The sequence below is a fragment of the Arctopsyche grandis genome, chromosome 1 (genome assembly GCF_051622035.1).
Source record: "Arctopsyche grandis isolate Sample6627 chromosome 1, ASM5162203v2, whole genome shotgun sequence".
Classification (NCBI taxonomy): Eukaryota; Metazoa; Arthropoda; class Insecta; order Trichoptera; family Hydropsychidae; genus Arctopsyche; species Arctopsyche grandis.
The window spans coordinates 29867965-29886196 of record NC_135355.1 but is presented as its reverse complement, the minus strand read 5'-3'; positions in this window follow the sequence as shown (position 1 = coordinate 29886196).

Here is an 18232-nt window from a genome sequence, read left to right as displayed (position 1 = left end):
CACCAAACCTAACCCAACCTAACCTAACCATCACCGAAATCTAAGAATACGAGATTGTAAGAATTAAACAAAACTCGCTTACCTCACCAAACCTAACCCAACCTAACCTAGCCATCACCGAAATCAAATAATTCAAGAATGTATTACACAAAACTCGCTTAACTCACCAAACTCTACCCTACCTAACCCAACCATCTCCGAAATCAAATAATTCGATATTGCAAAAATATACACAAAACGTGCTAACCTTACCAAACCTAACCCAACCTAACCTTACCATCACCGAAATCAAAGAATTCGAGATTGTAAAATTTTCACAAAACTCGCTAACCTCACCAAACCTAACCCAACCTAACCTAACCATCACCGAAATCAAAGAATTCGAGATTTTAAGATTTTCACAAAACTCGTTAACCTCACCAAACCTAACCCATCCTAACCTAACCATCACCGAAATCAATGAATTCGAGATTGTAAGATTTTCACAAAACTCGTTAACCTCACCCAAACCTAACCCAACCTAACCTAGCCATTACCGAATTCAAAGAATCCGAGATTGTAAGATTTTCACAAAACTCGCTAACCTCACCAAACCTAACCCAACCTAACCTAACCATCACCGAAATCAAAGAATTCGAGATTGTACGATTTTCACAAAACTCACGAAACTTAACCCAACCTAACCTAACCATCACCGAAATCAAAGAATTCGAGATTGTAAGTTATACACAAAACTCGCTTACTTCACGAAACCTAAGCCCACCTAACCTAACCATCACCGAAGTCAAAGAATTCGAGATTGTAAAATTTACAAAAAACTCGCTTACCTCACATAAACTAACCCAAACTTACCTAAACAACACCGAATTCAATGAATTCCATATTGTAAGATTACCACAAAACTCACTAACCTCACCAAACCCTACACTACCTAACCCAACCATCTCCGAAATCAAAGAATTCGAGATTGTACGATTTTCACAAAACTCACGAAACTTAACCCAACCTAACCTAACCATCACCGAAATCAAAGAATTCGAGATTGTAAAATTTTCACAAAACTCGCGTACCTCACATAAACTAACCCAAACTTACCTAAACAACACCGAATTCAATGAATTCCATATTGTAAGATTACCACAAAACTCACTAACCTCACCAAACCCTACACTACCTAACCCAACCATCTCCGAAATCAAAGAATTCGAGATTGTACGATTTTCACAAAACTCACGAAACCTAACCCAACCTAACCTAACCATCACCGAAATCAAAGAATTCGAGATTGTTAGATATACACAAATCTCGCTAACCTCACGAAAACTAACCCAATCTAACCTAACCATCACCGAAATCAAAGAATTCGACATTGCAAAAATATACACAAAACGTGCTGATCTCACCAAACCTAACCCAACCTAACCTAGCCATCACCGAAATCAAATAATTCGAGATTTTTAGATTAACACAAAATTCGCTTACCTCACGAAACCTATCCCAACCTATCCTCACCATAACCGATATCAAAGAAATCGAGATTGTAAATTATACAAAAAACTCGCTAACCTCACCAAACCTAACCCAACCTAACCTTACCATCCCCGAAATCAAAAGATTCGACATTACAAAAGTATACACAAAACGTGCTAACCTCACCAAACCTAACCCAACCTAACCTAACAATCACCGAAATCAAAGAATTCGAGATTGTACGATTTTCTCTAAACTCACGAAACTTAACCCAACCTAACCTAACCATCACCGAAATCAAAGAATTCGAGATTGTAAGTTATACACAAAACTCGCTTACTTCACGAAACCTAAGCCCACCTAACCTAACCATCACCGAAATCAAAGAATTCGAGATTGTAAAATTTACAAAAAACTCGCTTACCTCACATAAACTAACCCAAACTTACCTAAACAACACCGAATTCAATGAATTCCAGATTGTAAGATTACCACAAAACTCACTAACCTCACCAAACCCTACACTACCTAACCCAACCATCTCCGAAATCAAAGAATTCGAGATTGTACGATTTTCACAAAACTCACGAAACTTAACCCAACCTAACCTAACCATCACCGAAATCAAAGAATTCGAGATTGTAAAATTTTCACAAAACTCGCGTACCTCATCAAACCTAACCCTACCTAACCTAACCATCACCGAAATCAAAGAATTCGAGATTGTAAGATTTTCACGAAACTCGTTAACCTCACCAAACCTAACCCAACCTAAACTAACCATCACCGAAATTAAAGAATTCGAAATTGTAAGATTTTCACAAAACTCACGAAACTTAACCCAACCTAACCTAACCATCACCGAAGTCAAAGAATTCGAGATTGTTAGATATACACAAATCTCGCTAACCTCACGAAAACTAACCCAACCTAACCTAACCATCACCGAAATCAAAGAATTCGACATTGCAAAAATATACACAAAACGTGCTGATCTCACCAAACCTAACCCAACCTAACCTAGCCATCACCGAAATCAAATAATTCGAGATTTTTAGATTAACACAAAATTCGCTTACCTCACGAAACCTATCCCAACCTATCCTCACCATAACCGATATCAAAGAAATCGAGATTGTAAATTATACAAAAAACTCGCTTACCTCACCAAACCTAACCCAACCTAACCTTACCATCACCGAAATCAAAAGATTCGACATTACAAAAATATACACAAAACGTGCTAACCTCACCAAACCTAACCCAACCTATCCTAACCATCACCGAAATCAAAGAATTCGAGATTGTTAGATTTTCACAAAACTCGTAAACCTCACCAAACCTAACCCAACCTAACCTAACCATCACCGAAACGAGATTGTAAGATTTTCGCAAACCTCACGAAACTTAACCCAACCTAACCTAACCATCACCGAAATCAAAGAATTCGAGATTGTAAGATTTTCACAAAACTCACGAAACTTAACCCAACCTTACCTAACCATCACCGAAATCAAAGAATTCGAGAATGCAGGTTATACACAAAACTCGCTAACCTCACGAAACCTAACCCAACCTAACCTTAACATCACCGAAATCAAAGAATTCGACATTGCAAAAATATACACAAAACGTGCTAACCTCACCAAACCTAACCCAACCTAACCTAACAATCACCGAAATCAAAGAATTCGAGATTGTAAGATTTTCACAAAACTCACGAAACTTAACCAAACCTAACCTAACCATCACCGAAATCAAAGAAATCGAGAATGTAAAATTTTCACAAAACTCGCTAACCTCACCAAACCTAACCCAACCTAACCTAACCATCACCGAAATCAAAGAATTCGAGATTGTAAGATTTTCACAAAACTCGTTAACCTCACCAAACCTAACCCAACCTAACCTAACCATCACCGAAATCAATGAATTCGAGATTGTAAGATTTTCACAAAACTCGCTCACCTTACTAAACCTTACCCAACCTAACCTAACCATCACCGAAATCAAAGAATTCGAGATTGTAAGATTTTCACAAAACTCGTTAACCTCACCCAAACCTAACCCAACCTAACCTAGCCATTACCGAATTCATAGAATCCGAGATTGTAAGATTTTCACAAAACTCGCTAACCTCACCAAACCTAACCCAACCTAACCTAACCATCACCGAAATCAAAGAATTCGAGATTGTACGATTTTCACAAAACTCACGAAACCTAACCCAACCTAACCTAACCATCACCGAAATCAAAGAATTCGAGATTGTAAGATTTTCACAAAACTCGTTAACCTCACCAAACCTAACCCAACCTAAACTAACCATCACCGAAATTAAAGAATTCGAAATTGTAAGATTTTCACAAAACTCACGAAACTTAACCCAACCTAACCTAACCATCACCGAAATCAAAGAATTCGAGATTGTAAGATTTTCACAAAACTCACGAAACTTAACCCAACCTTACCTAACCATCACCGAAATCAAAGAATTCGAGAATGCAGGTTATACACAAAACTCGCTAACCTCACGAAACCTAACCCAACCTAACCTTAACATCACCGAAATCAAAGAATTCGACATTGCAAAAATATACACAAAACGTGCTAACCTCACCAAACCTAACCCAACCTAACCTAACAATCACCGAAATCAAAGAATTCGAGATTGTAAGATTTTCACAAAACTCACGAAACTTAACCCAACCTAACCTAACCATCACCGAAATCAAAGAAATCGAGAATGTAGGTTATATACAAAACTCGCTAACCTCACGAAACCTAACCCAACCTACCCTAACCATCACTGAAATCAAAGAATTCGACTTTGCAAAAATTTACACAAAACGTGCTTAAATCACCAAACCTAACCCAACCTAACCTAACCATCACCGAAATCTAAGAATACGAGATTGTAAGAATTAAACAAAACTCGCTTACCTCACCAAACCTAACCCAACCTAACCTAGCCATCACCGAAATCAAATAATTCGAGAATGTATTACACAAAACTCGCTTAACTCACCAAACTCTACCCTACCTAACCCAACCATCTCCGAAATCAAATAATTCGATATTGCAAAAATATACACAAAACGTGCTAACCTTACCAAACCTAACCCAACCTAACATAACCATCACCGAAATCAAAGAATTCGAGATTGTAAAATTTTCACAAAACTCGCTAACCTCACGAAACCTAACCCAACCTAACCTAACCATCACCGAAATCAAAGAATTCAAGATTGTAAGATTTTCACAAAACTCGTTAACCTCACCAAACCTAACCCAACCTAACCTAACCATCACCGAAATCAATGAATTCGAGATTGTAAGATTTTCACAAAACTCGCTCACCTTACTAAACCTTACCCAACCTAACCTAACCATCACCGAAATCAAAGAATTCGAGATTGTAAGATTTTCACAAAACTCGTTAACCTCACCCAAACCTAACCCAACCTAACCTAGCCATTACCGAATTCATAGAATCCGAGATTGTAAGATTTTCACAAAACTCGCTAACCTCACCAAACCTAACCCAACCTAACCTAACCATCACCGAAATCAAAGAATTCGAGATTGTACGATTTTCACAAAACTCACGAAACTTAACCCAACCTTACCTAACCATTACCGAAATCAAAGAATTCGAGAATGCAGGTTATACACAAAACTCGCTAACTTCACGAAACCTAAACCAACCTAACCTTAACATCACCGAAATCAAAGAATTCGACATTGCAAAAATATACACAAAACGTGCTAACCTCACCAAACCTAACCCAACCTAACCTAACAATCACCGAAATCAAAGAATTCGAGATTGTAAGATTTTCACAAAACTCACGAAACTTAACCCAACCTTACCTAAACATCACCGAAATCAAAGAATTCGAGAATGTAGGTTATACACAAAACTCGCTAACCTCACGAAACCTAACCCAACCTAACCTAACCATCACTGAAATCAAAGAATTCGACTTTGCAAAAATTTACACAAAACGTGCTTATATCACCAAACCTAACCCAACCTAACCTAACCATCACCGAAATCTAAGAATACGAGATTGTAAGAATTAAACAAAACTCGCTTACCTCACCAAACCTAACCCAACCTAACCTAGCCATCACCGAAATCAAATAATTCAAGAATGTATTACACAAAACTCGCTTAACTCACCAAACTCTACCCTACCTAACCCAACCATCTCCGAAATCAAATAATTCGATATTGCAAAAATATACACAAAACGTGCTAACCTTACCAAACCTAACCCAACCTAACCTTACCATCACCGAAATCAAAGAATTCGAGATTGTAAAATTTTCACAAAACTCGCTAACCTCACCAAACCTAACCCAACCTAACCTAACCATCACCGAAATCAAAGAATTCGAGATTTTAAGATTTTCACAAAACTCGTTAACCTCACCAAACCTAACCCATCCTAACCTAACCATCACCGAAATCAATGAATTCGAGATTGTAAGATTTTCACAAAACTCGTTAACCTCACCCAAACCTAACCCAACCTAACCTAGCCATTACCGAATTCAAAGAATCCGAGATTGTAAGATTTTCACAAAACTCGCTAACCTCACCAAACCTAACCCAACCTAACCTAACCATCACCGAAATCAAAGAATTCGAGATTGTACGATTTTCACAAAACTCACGAAACTTAACCCAACCTAACCTAACCATCACCGAAATCAAAGAATTCGAGATTGTAAGTTATACACAAAACTCGCTTACTTCACGAAACCTAAGCCCACCTAACCTAACCATCACCGAAGTCAAAGAATTCGAGATTGTAAAATTTACAAAAAACTCGCTTACCTCACATAAACTAACCCAAACTTACCTAAACAACACCGAATTCAATGAATTCCATATTGTAAGATTACCACAAAACTCACTAACCTCACCAAACCCTACACTACCTAACCCAACCATCTCCGAAATCAAAGAATTCGAGATTGTACGATTTTCACAAAACTCACGAAACTTAACCCAACCTAACCTAACCATCACCGAAATCAAAGAATTCGAGATTGTAAAATTTTCACAAAACTCGCGTACCTCACATAAACTAACCCAAACTTACCTAAACAACACCGAATTCAATGAATTCCATATTGTAAGATTACCACAAAACTCACTAACCTCACCAAACCCTACACTACCTAACCCAACCATCTCCGAAATCAAAGAATTCGAGATTGTACGATTTTCACAAAACTCACGAAACCTAACCCAACCTAACCTAACCATCACCGAAATCAAAGAATTCGAGATTGTTAGATATACACAAATCTCGCTAACCTCACGAAAACTAACCCAATCTAACCTAACCATCACCGAAATCAAAGAATTCGACATTGCAAAAATATACACAAAACGTGCTGATCTCACCAAACCTAACCCAACCTAACCTAGCCATCACCGAAATCAAATAATTCGAGATTTTTAGATTAACACAAAATTCGCTTACCTCACGAAACCTATCCCAACCTATCCTCACCATAACCGATATCAAAGAAATCGAGATTGTAAATTATACAAAAAACTCGCTAACCTCACCAAACCTAACCCAACCTAACCTTACCATCCCCGAAATCAAAAGATTCGACATTACAAAAGTATACACAAAACGTGCTAACCTCACCAAACCTAACCCAACCTAACCTAACAATCACCGAAATCAAAGAATTCGAGATTGTACGATTTTCTCTAAACTCACGAAACTTAACCCAACCTAACCTAACCATCACCGAAATCAAAGAATTCGAGATTGTAAGTTATACACAAAACTCGCTTACTTCACGAAACCTAAGCCCACCTAACCTAACCATCACCGAAATCAAAGAATTCGAGATTGTAAAATTTACAAAAAACTCGCTTACCTCACATAAACTAACCCAAACTTACCTAAACAACACCGAATTCAATGAATTCCAGATTGTAAGATTACCACAAAACTCACTAACCTCACCAAACCCTACACTACCTAACCCAACCATCTCCGAAATCAAAGAATTCGAGATTGTACGATTTTCACAAAACTCACGAAACTTAACCCAACCTAACCTAACCATCACCGAAATCAAAGAATTCGAGATTGTAAAATTTTCACAAAACTCGCGTACCTCATCAAACCTAACCCTACCTAACCTAACCATCACCGAAATCAAAGAATTCGAGATTGTAAGATTTTCACGAAACTCGTTAACCTCACCAAACCTAACCCAACCTAAACTAACCATCACCGAAATTAAAGAATTCGAAATTGTAAGATTTTCACAAAACTCACGAAACTTAACCCAACCTAACCTAACCATCACCGAAGTCAAAGAATTCGAGATTGTTAGATATACACAAATCTCGCTAACCTCACGAAAACTAACCCAACCTAACCTAACCATCACCGAAATCAAAGAATTCGACATTGCAAAAATATACACAAAACGTGCTGATCTCACCAAACCTAACCCAACCTAACCTAGCCATCACCGAAATCAAATAATTCGAGATTTTTAGATTAACACAAAATTCGCTTACCTCACGAAACCTATCCCAACCTATCCTCACCATAACCGATATCAAAGAAATCGAGATTGTAAATTATACAAAAAACTCGCTTACCTCACCAAACCTAACCCAACCTAACCTTACCATCACCGAAATCAAAAGATTCGACATTACAAAAATATACACAAAACGTGCTAACCTCACCAAACCTAACCCAACCTAACCTAACAATCACCGAAATCAAAGAATTCGAGATTATAAGATTTTCTCAAAACTCACGAAACTTAACCCAACCTAACCTAACCATCACCGAAATCAAAGAATTCGAGATTGTAAGATTTTCACAAAACTCGCTCACCTCACCAAACCTTACCCAACCTAACCTAACCTTCACCGAAATCAAAGAATTCGAGATTGTAAGATTTTCACAAAACTCGTTAACCTCACCAAACCTAACCCAACCTAAACTAACCATCACCGAAATCAAAGAATTCGAGATTGTAAGATTTTCACAAAACTCACTCACCTCAACAAACCTTACCCAACCTAACCTTACCATCACCGAAATCAAAGAATTCGAGATTGTAAGATTTTCACAAAACTCGTTAACCTCACCAAACCTAACCCAACCTAAACTAACCATCACCGAAATTAAAGAATTCGAAATTGTAAGATTTTCACAAAACTCACGAAACTTAACCCAACCTAACCTAGCCATCACCGAAATCAAATAATTCGAGAATGTATTACACAAAACTCGCTTAACTCACCAAACTCTACCCTACCTAACCCAACCATCTCCGAAATCAAATAATTCGATATTGCAAAAATATACACAAAACGTGCTAACCTTACCAAACCTAACCTAACCTTACCTAACCATCACCGAAATCAAAGAATTCGAGATTGTAAAATTTTCACAAAACTCGCTAACCTCACCAAACCTAACCCAACCTAACCTAACCATCACCGAAATCAAGGAATTTGAGATTGTAAAATTTTCACAAAACTCGCTTACCTCACAAACCTACCCCAACCTAACCTAGCCATCACAGAAATCAAAGAATTCGAGAATAAATTACACAAAACTCGCAAACCTCACCAAACCTAACCCAACCTAACCTAGCCATCACCGAAATCAAAGAATTCGAGAATGTATTACACAAAACTCGCTTAACTCACCAAACTTTACCCTACCTAACCCAACCATCTCCGAAATCAAATAATTCGATATTGCAAAAATATACACAAAACGTGCTTACCTTACCAAACCTAACCCAACCTAACCTAACCATCACCGAAATCAAAGAATTCGAGATTGTAAGATTTTCACAAAACTCACGAAACTTAACCCAACCTAACCTAACCATCACCGAAATCAAAGAATTCGAGAATGTAGGTTATACACAAAACTCGCTAACCTCACGAAACCTAACCCAACCTAACCTAAACATCACCGAAATCAAAGAATTCGAGATTGTATTACACAAAACTCGCTAACCTCACCAAACCTAACCCAACCTAACCTAGCCATCACTGAATTCAAAGAATTCGAGATTGTTAGATATACACAAAACTCGCTAACCTCACTAAACCTAACCCAACCTAACCTAAACATCACCGAAATCAAAGAATTCGAGATTGTAAGATTTACACAAAACTCGCTTACCTCACTAAACCTAACCCAACCTAAGCTAGCGATCACCGAAATCAAAGAATTCGAGATTGTATTACACAAAACTCGCTAACCTCACCAAACCTAACCCAACCTAACCTAGCCATCACCGAAATCAAAGAATTCGAGAATGTATTACACAAAACTCGCTGTACTCACAAAACCTGACCCTACCTTACACAACCATCACCGAAATCAAAGAATTCGACATTGCAAAAATATACACAATACGTGCTAACCTCACCAAACCTAACCCAACCTAACCTAACCATCACCGAAATCAAAGAATTTGAGATTGTTAGAAATACACAGAACTCGCTAACCTCGTGAAACCGATCACAACCTAACCTCACCATCACCGAAATCAAAGAATTCGACATTGCAAAAATATACCCAAAACGTGCTAACCTCACCAAACCTAACCCAACCTAACCTAACCATCACCGATATCAAAGAATTCGAGATTGTAAGATTTTCACAAAACTCCCTGACCTCACGAAACCTAACCCAACCTAACCAAACCATCACCGAAATTAAAGAATTCGACATTGAAAAAATATACACAAACCGTGCAAACCTCACCAAACCTAACACAACCTAACCTAACCATCACCGAAATCAAAGAATTTGAGATTGTAAGATATACACAAAACTTGCTAACCTCACGAAAACTATCCCAACCTAACCTAACCATCACCAAACTCAAAGAATTCGACATTGCAAAAATATACACAAAACGTGCTAACCTCACCAAACCTAGCCCAACTTAACCTAACCATCACTGAAATCAAAGAATTCGAGATTGTAAGATTTTCACAAAACTCCTTAACCTCACCAAACCAATCCAACCTAACCTAGCCATCACCGAATTCAAAGAATTCGAGATTGTATAACAAAAAACTCGCTAACCTCACCAAACCTAACCCAACCTAATCTAGCAATCACCGAAGTCAAAGAATTCGTTATTGTATTACACAAAACTCGCTAACCTCACCAAAACTAATCCAACCTAACCTAGCCATCACCGAATTCAAAGAATTCGAGATTGTATAACAAAAAACTCGCTAACCTCCCCAAACCTAAGCCAACCTAACGTAGCAATCACCGAAGTCAAAGAATTCGTTATTGTATTACACAAAACTCGCTAACCTCACCAAACCTAACCATCACCGAAATCAAAGAATTCGAGATTGTTAGTTATACACAAAATTCGCCAACCTCTTGAAACCTAACCCAACCTAACGAAACCATCACCGAAATCAAAGAATTCGAGATTGAATTACACAAAACTCGCTAACCTCACCAAACCTAACCCAACCTAACCTAGCCATCACCGAATTCAAAGAATTCGAGATTGTTAGATATACACAAAACTCGCTAACCTCACGAAACCTAACCCAACCTAACCTAACCATTACCAAAATCAAAGAATTCGACATTGCAAAAATATACATAAAACGTACTAACCTCACTAAACCTAACCCAACCTAACCTAGCCATCACCGATATAAAGAATTCGAGATTGTCAGTTATACACAAAACTCGCTAACCTCACGAAACCTAACCCAACCTAACCTAAACATCACCGAAATCAAAGAATTCGAGATTGTAAGATTTACACAAAACTCGCTTACCTCACTTAACCAAACCCAACCTAAGCTAGCGATCACCGAAATCAAAGAATTCGAGATTGTATTACACAAAACTCGCTAACCTCACCAAACCTAACCCAACCTAACCTAGCCATCACCGAAATCAAAGAATTCGAGAATGTATTACACAAAACTCGCTGTACTCACCAAACCTGACCCTACCTTACACAACCATCACCGAAATCAAAGATTACGACATTGCAAAAATATACACAATACGTGCTAACCTCACCAAACCTAACCCAACCTAACCTAACCATCACCGAAATCAAAGAATTCGAGATTGTAAGATTTTCACAAAACTCACGAAACTTAACCCAACCTAACCTAACCATCACCGAAATCAAAGAATTCGAGTATGTAAGTTATACACAAAACGTGCTCACCTCACCAAACCTAACCCAACCTAACCTAACCATCACCGAAATCAAAGAATTCGAGATTGTTAGATTTTCACAAAACTCGTTAACCTCACCAAACCTAACCCAACCTAACCTTGCCTTCACCGAATTCAAAGAATTCGAGATTGTAAGATATACACAAAACTCGCTTACCTTACGAAACCTAACCCAACCTTACCTGACCATTACCAAAATCAAAGAATTGGACATTGCAAAAATATACGCAAAGCGTGCTAATCTCACCAAACGTAACCCAACCTAACCTAACCATCACCGAAATCGAGATTGTAAGATTTTCACAAAACTCACGAAACTTAACCCAACCTAACCTAACCATCACCGAAATTAAAGAATTCGACATTGCAAAAATATACATAAAACGTGCTAACTTCCCCAAACCTAACCCAACCTTACCTAACCATCACCGAAATCAAAGAATTCGAGATTGTAAGATTTTCACAAAACTCGCTAACCTCACCAAACCTAACCCAACCTAACCTAACCATCACCGAAATCAAAAAAATCGAGATTGTATTACAAATATCTCACTAACCTCACCAAACCTAACCCAACCTTACCTAGCAATCACCGAAGTCAAAGAATTCGTGATTGTATTACACAAAACTCACTAACCTCACCAAACCTTACCCAAACTAACCCAACCATCTCCGAAATAAAAGTATTCGAGATTGTCAGTTATACACAAAATTCGCTAACCTCACGAAACCTAACCAAACCATCACCGAAATCAAAGAATTCGAGATTGTAAGATTAACACAAAATTCGCTTACCTAACGAAACCTAACCCAACCTAACCTAACCATCACCGAAATCAAAAAAATCGAGATTGTATTACAAATATCTCACTAACCTCACCAAACCTAACCCAACCTTACCTAGCAATCACCGAAGTCAAAGAATTCGTGATTGTATTACACAAAACTCACTAACCTCACCAAATCTTTCCCTACCTAACCCAACCATCTCCGAAATCAATGAATTCGAGATTGTAAGATTTACACAAAACTCGCTTACCTCACCAAACCTAACCCAACCTAACCTAACCATCACCGAAATCAAAGAATTTGAGATTGTTAGAAATACACAGAACTCGCTAACCTCGTGAAACCGAACACAACCTAACCTCACCATCACCGAAATCAAAAAATTCGACATTGCAAAAATATACCCAAAACGTGCTAACCTCACCAAACCTAACCCAACCTAACCTAACCATCACCGATATCAAAGAATTCGAGATTGTAAGATTTACACAAAATTCGCTTACCTCACGAAACCTAACCAACCATACCTTACCATTACCGAAATCAAAAAATTCGAGATTGTAAGTTATACACAAAACTCGCTTACCTCACGAAACCTAACCCAACCTAACTTTTCCATCACCGAAATCAAAGAATTCGAGATTGTAAGATTTTCACAAAACTCACCAAACCTAACCCAACCTATCCTAACCATCACTGATATCAAAAAATTCGAGATTGTCAGATTTACATAAAACTCACTAACCTCACAAACCTTACCCTATCTAACCCAACCATCTCCGAAATCAAAGAATTCCAGATTGTAAGATTTACACAAAACTCGCTAACCTCACGAAACCTAACCCAACCTAACCTAACCATCACCGAAATCAAAGAATTTGACATTTCAAAAATATACACAAAACGTGCTTACCTCACTAAACCTAACCCAACCTAACCTAAGCAACACCGAATTCAAAGAATTTGAGATTGTAAGATTCTCACAAAACTCACCAAACTTTACCTAACCTGACCTAACCATCACCGAAATCAAAGAATTCGAGATTGTAAGATTTTCACAAAACTCGTTAACCTCACCAAACCTAACCCAACCTAACCTAATCATCACCGAAATCAATGAATTCGAGATTGTAAGATTTTCACAAAACTCGCTCACCTTACTAAACCTTACCCAACCTAACCTAACCATCACCGAAATCAAAGAATTCGAGATTGTAAGATTTTCACAAAACTCGTTAACCTCACCAAACCTAACCCAACCTAACCTAGCCATTACCGAATTCATAGAATCCGAGATTGTAAGATTTTCACAAAACTCGCTAACCTCACCAAACCTAACCCAACCTAACCTAACCATCACCGAAATCAAAGAATTCGAGATTGTACGATTTTCACAAAACTCACGAAACTTAACCCAACCTAACCTAACCATCACCGAAATCAAAGAATTCGAGATTGTAAGATTTTCACAAAACTCACGAAACTTAACCCAACCTTACCTAACCATCACCGAAATCAAAGAATTCGAGAATGCAGGTTATACACAAAACTCGCTAACCTCACCAAACCTAACCCAACCTAAACTAACCATCACCGAAATTAAAGAATTCGAAATTGTAAGATTTTCACAAAACTCACGAAACTTAACCCAACCTAACCTAACCATCACCGAAATCAAAGAATTCGAGATTGTAAGATTTTCACAAAACTCACGAAACTTAACCCAACCTTACCTAACCATCACCGAAATCAAAGAAATCGAGAATGTAGGTTATATACAAAACTCGCTAACCTCACGAAACCTAACCCAACCTACCCTAACCATCACTGAAATCAAAGAATTCGACTTTGCAAAAATTTACACAAAACGTGCTTAAATCACCAAACCTAACCCAACCTAACCTAACCATCACCGAAATCTAAGAATACGAGATTGTAAGAATTAAACAAAACTCGCTTACCTCACCAAACCTAACCCAACCTAACCTAGCCATCACCGAAATCAAATAATTCGAGAATGTTTTACACAAAACTCGCTTAACTCACCAAACTCTACCCTACCTAACCCAACCATCTCCGAAATCAAATAATTCGATATTGCAAAAATATACACAAAACGTGCTAACCTTACCAAACCTAACCCAACTTAACCTAACCATCACCGAAATCAAAGAATTCGAGATTGTAAAATTTTCACAAAACTCGCTAACCTCACGAAACCTAACCCAACCTAACCTAACCATCACCGAAATCAAAGAATTCGAGATTGTAAGATTTTCACAAAACTCGTTAACCTCACCAAACCTAACCCAACCTAACCTAACCATCACCGAAATCAATGAATTCGAGATTGTAAGATTTTCACAAAACTCGCTCACCTTACTAAACCTTACCCAACCTAACCTAACCATCACCGAAATCAAAAAATTCGAGATTGTAAGATTTTCACAAAACTCGTTAACCTCACCCAAACCTAACCCAACCTAACCTAGCCATTACCGAATTCATAGAATCCGAGATTGTAAGATTTTCACAAAACTCGCTAACCTCACCAAACCTAACCCAACCTAACCTAACCATCACCGAAATCAAAGAATTCGAGATTGTACGATTTTCACAAAACTCACGAAACTTAACCCAACCTAACCTAACCATCACCGAAATCAAAGAATTCGAGATTGTAAGATTTTCACAAAACTCGTTAACCTCACCAAACCTAACCCAACCTAAACTAACCATCACCGAAATTAAAGAATTCGAAATTGTAAGATTTTCACAAAACTCACGAAACTTAACCCAACCTAACCTAACCATCACCGAAATCAAAGAATTCGAGATTGTAAGTTATACACAAAACTTGCTAACTTCACGAAACTTAAGCCCACCTAACCTAACCATCACCGAAGTCAAAGAATTCGTGATTGTTAGATATACACAAATCTCGCTAACCTCACGAAAACTAACCCAATCTAACCTAACCATCACCGAAATCAAAGAATTCGACATTGCAAAAATATACACAAAACGTGCAGATCTCACCAAACCTAACCCAACCTAACCTAGCCATCACCGAAATCAAATAATTCGAGAATGTATTACACAAAACTCGCTAACCTCACCAAACCTTCCCCTTCCAAACCCAACCATCTCCGAAATCAAATAATTCGATATTGCAAAAATTTTCACAAAACTCGCTAACCTCACCAAACCTTACCCAACCTAACCTTACCATCACCGAAATCAAAGAATTCGAAATTGTAAAATTTTCACAAAACTCGCTAACCTCACCAAACCTAACCCAACCTAACCTAACCATCACCGAAATCAAAGAATTCGACATTGAAAAAACATACACAAAACGTGCTAACCTCACCAAACCTAACATAACCTAACCTAACCATCACCGAAATCAAAGAATTCGAGATTGTAAGATATACACAAATCTCGCTAACCTCACGAAAACTAACCCAACCTCACCTAACCATCCCCGAAATCAAAGAATTCGACATTGCAAAAATATACACAAAACGTGCTCATCTCACCAAACCTAACCCAACCTAACCTAGCCATCACCGAAATCAAATAATTCGAGATTGTAAGATTAACACAAAATTCGCTTACCTCACGAAACCTATCCCAACCTAACCTCACCATAACCGATATCAAAGAATTCGAGATTGTAAAATTTTCACAAAACTCGCTTACCTCACAAACCTACCCCAACCTAACCTTACCATCACCGATATCAAAAGATTCGACATTACAAAAATATACACAAAACGTGCTAACCTTACCAAACCTAACCCAACCTAACCTAACCATCACCGAAATCAAAGAATTCGAGATTGTAAAATTTTCACAAAACTCGCTAACCCCACCAAACCTAACCCAACCTAACCTAACCATCACCGAAATCAAAGAATTCGAGATTGTAAAATTTTCACAAAACTCGCTTACCTCACAAACCTACCCCAACCTAACCTAGCCATCACAGAAATCAAAGAATTCGAGAATAAATTACACAAAACTCGCAAACCTCACCAAACCTAACCCAACCTAACCAAGCCATCACCGAAATCAAAGAATTCGAGAATGTATTACACAAAACTCGCTGACCTCACCAAACCTTACCCTACCTTACACAACCATCACCGAAATCAAAGAATTCGACATTGCAAAAATATACACAATACGTGCTAACCTCACCAAACCTAACCCAACCTAACCTAACCATCACCGAAATCAAAGAATTCGAGAATGTAGGTTATACACAAAACGTGCTAACCTCACCAAACCTAACCCAACCTATCCTAACCATCACCGAAATCAAAGAATTCGAGATTGTTAGATTTTCACAAAACTCGTAAACCTCACCAAACCTAACCCAACCTAACCTAACCGTTAGTAAAATCAAAGAATTCGACATTGCAAAAATATACACAAAACGTGCTAATCTCACCAAACCTTACCCAACCTAACCTAACCATCACCGAAATCGAGATTGTAAGATTTTCGCAAACCTCACGAAACTTAACCCAACCTAACCTAACCATCACCGAAATCAAAGAATTCGAGATTGTAAGATTTTCACAAAACTCACGAAACTTAACCCAACCTAACCTAACCATCACCGAAATCAAAGAATTCGAGAATGTAGGTTATACAAAAAACTCGCTAACCTCACATAACCTAACCCAACCTAACCTAACCATCACTGAAATCAAAGAATTCGACTTTGCAAAAATTTACACAAAACGTGCTTATATCACCAAACCTAACCCAACCTAACCTAACCATCACCGAAATCTAAGAATACGAGATTGTAAAAATTAAACAAAACTCGCTTACCTCACCAAACCTAACCCAACCTAACCTAGCCATCACCGAAATCAAATAATTCGAGAATGTATTACACAAAACTCGCTTAACTCACCAAACTCTACCCTACCTAACCCAACCATCTCCGAAATCAAATAATTCGATATTGCAAAAATATACACAAAACGTGCTAACCTTACCAAACCTAACCCAACCTAACCTTACCATCACCGAAATCAAAGAATTCGAGATTGTAAAATTTTCACAAAACTCGCTAACCTCACCAAACCTAACCCAACCTAACCTAACCATCACCGAAATCAAAGAATTCGAGATTTTAAGATTTTCACAAAACTCGTTAACCTCACCAAACCTAACCCATCCTAACCTAACCATCACCGAAATCAATGAATTCGAGATTGTAAGATTTTCACAAAACTCGTTAACCTCACCCAAACCTAACCCAACCTAACCTAGCCATTACCGAATTCAAAGAATCCGAGATTGTAAGATTTTCACAAAACTCGCTAACCTCACCAAACCTTACCCAACCTAACCTAACCATCACCGAAATCAAAGAATTCGAGATTGTACGATTTTCACAAAACTCACGAAACTTAACCCAACCTAACCTAACCATCACCGAAATCAAAGAATTCGAGATTGTAAGTTATACACAAAACTCGCTTACTTCACGAAACCTAAGCCCACCTAACCTAACCATCACCGAAATCAAAGAATTCGAGATTGTAAAATTTACAAAAAACTCGCTTACCTCACATAAACTAACCCAAACTTACCTAAAAAACACCGAATTCAATGAATTCCATATTGTAAGATTACCACAAAACTCACTAACCTCACCAAACCCTACACTACCTAACCCAACCATC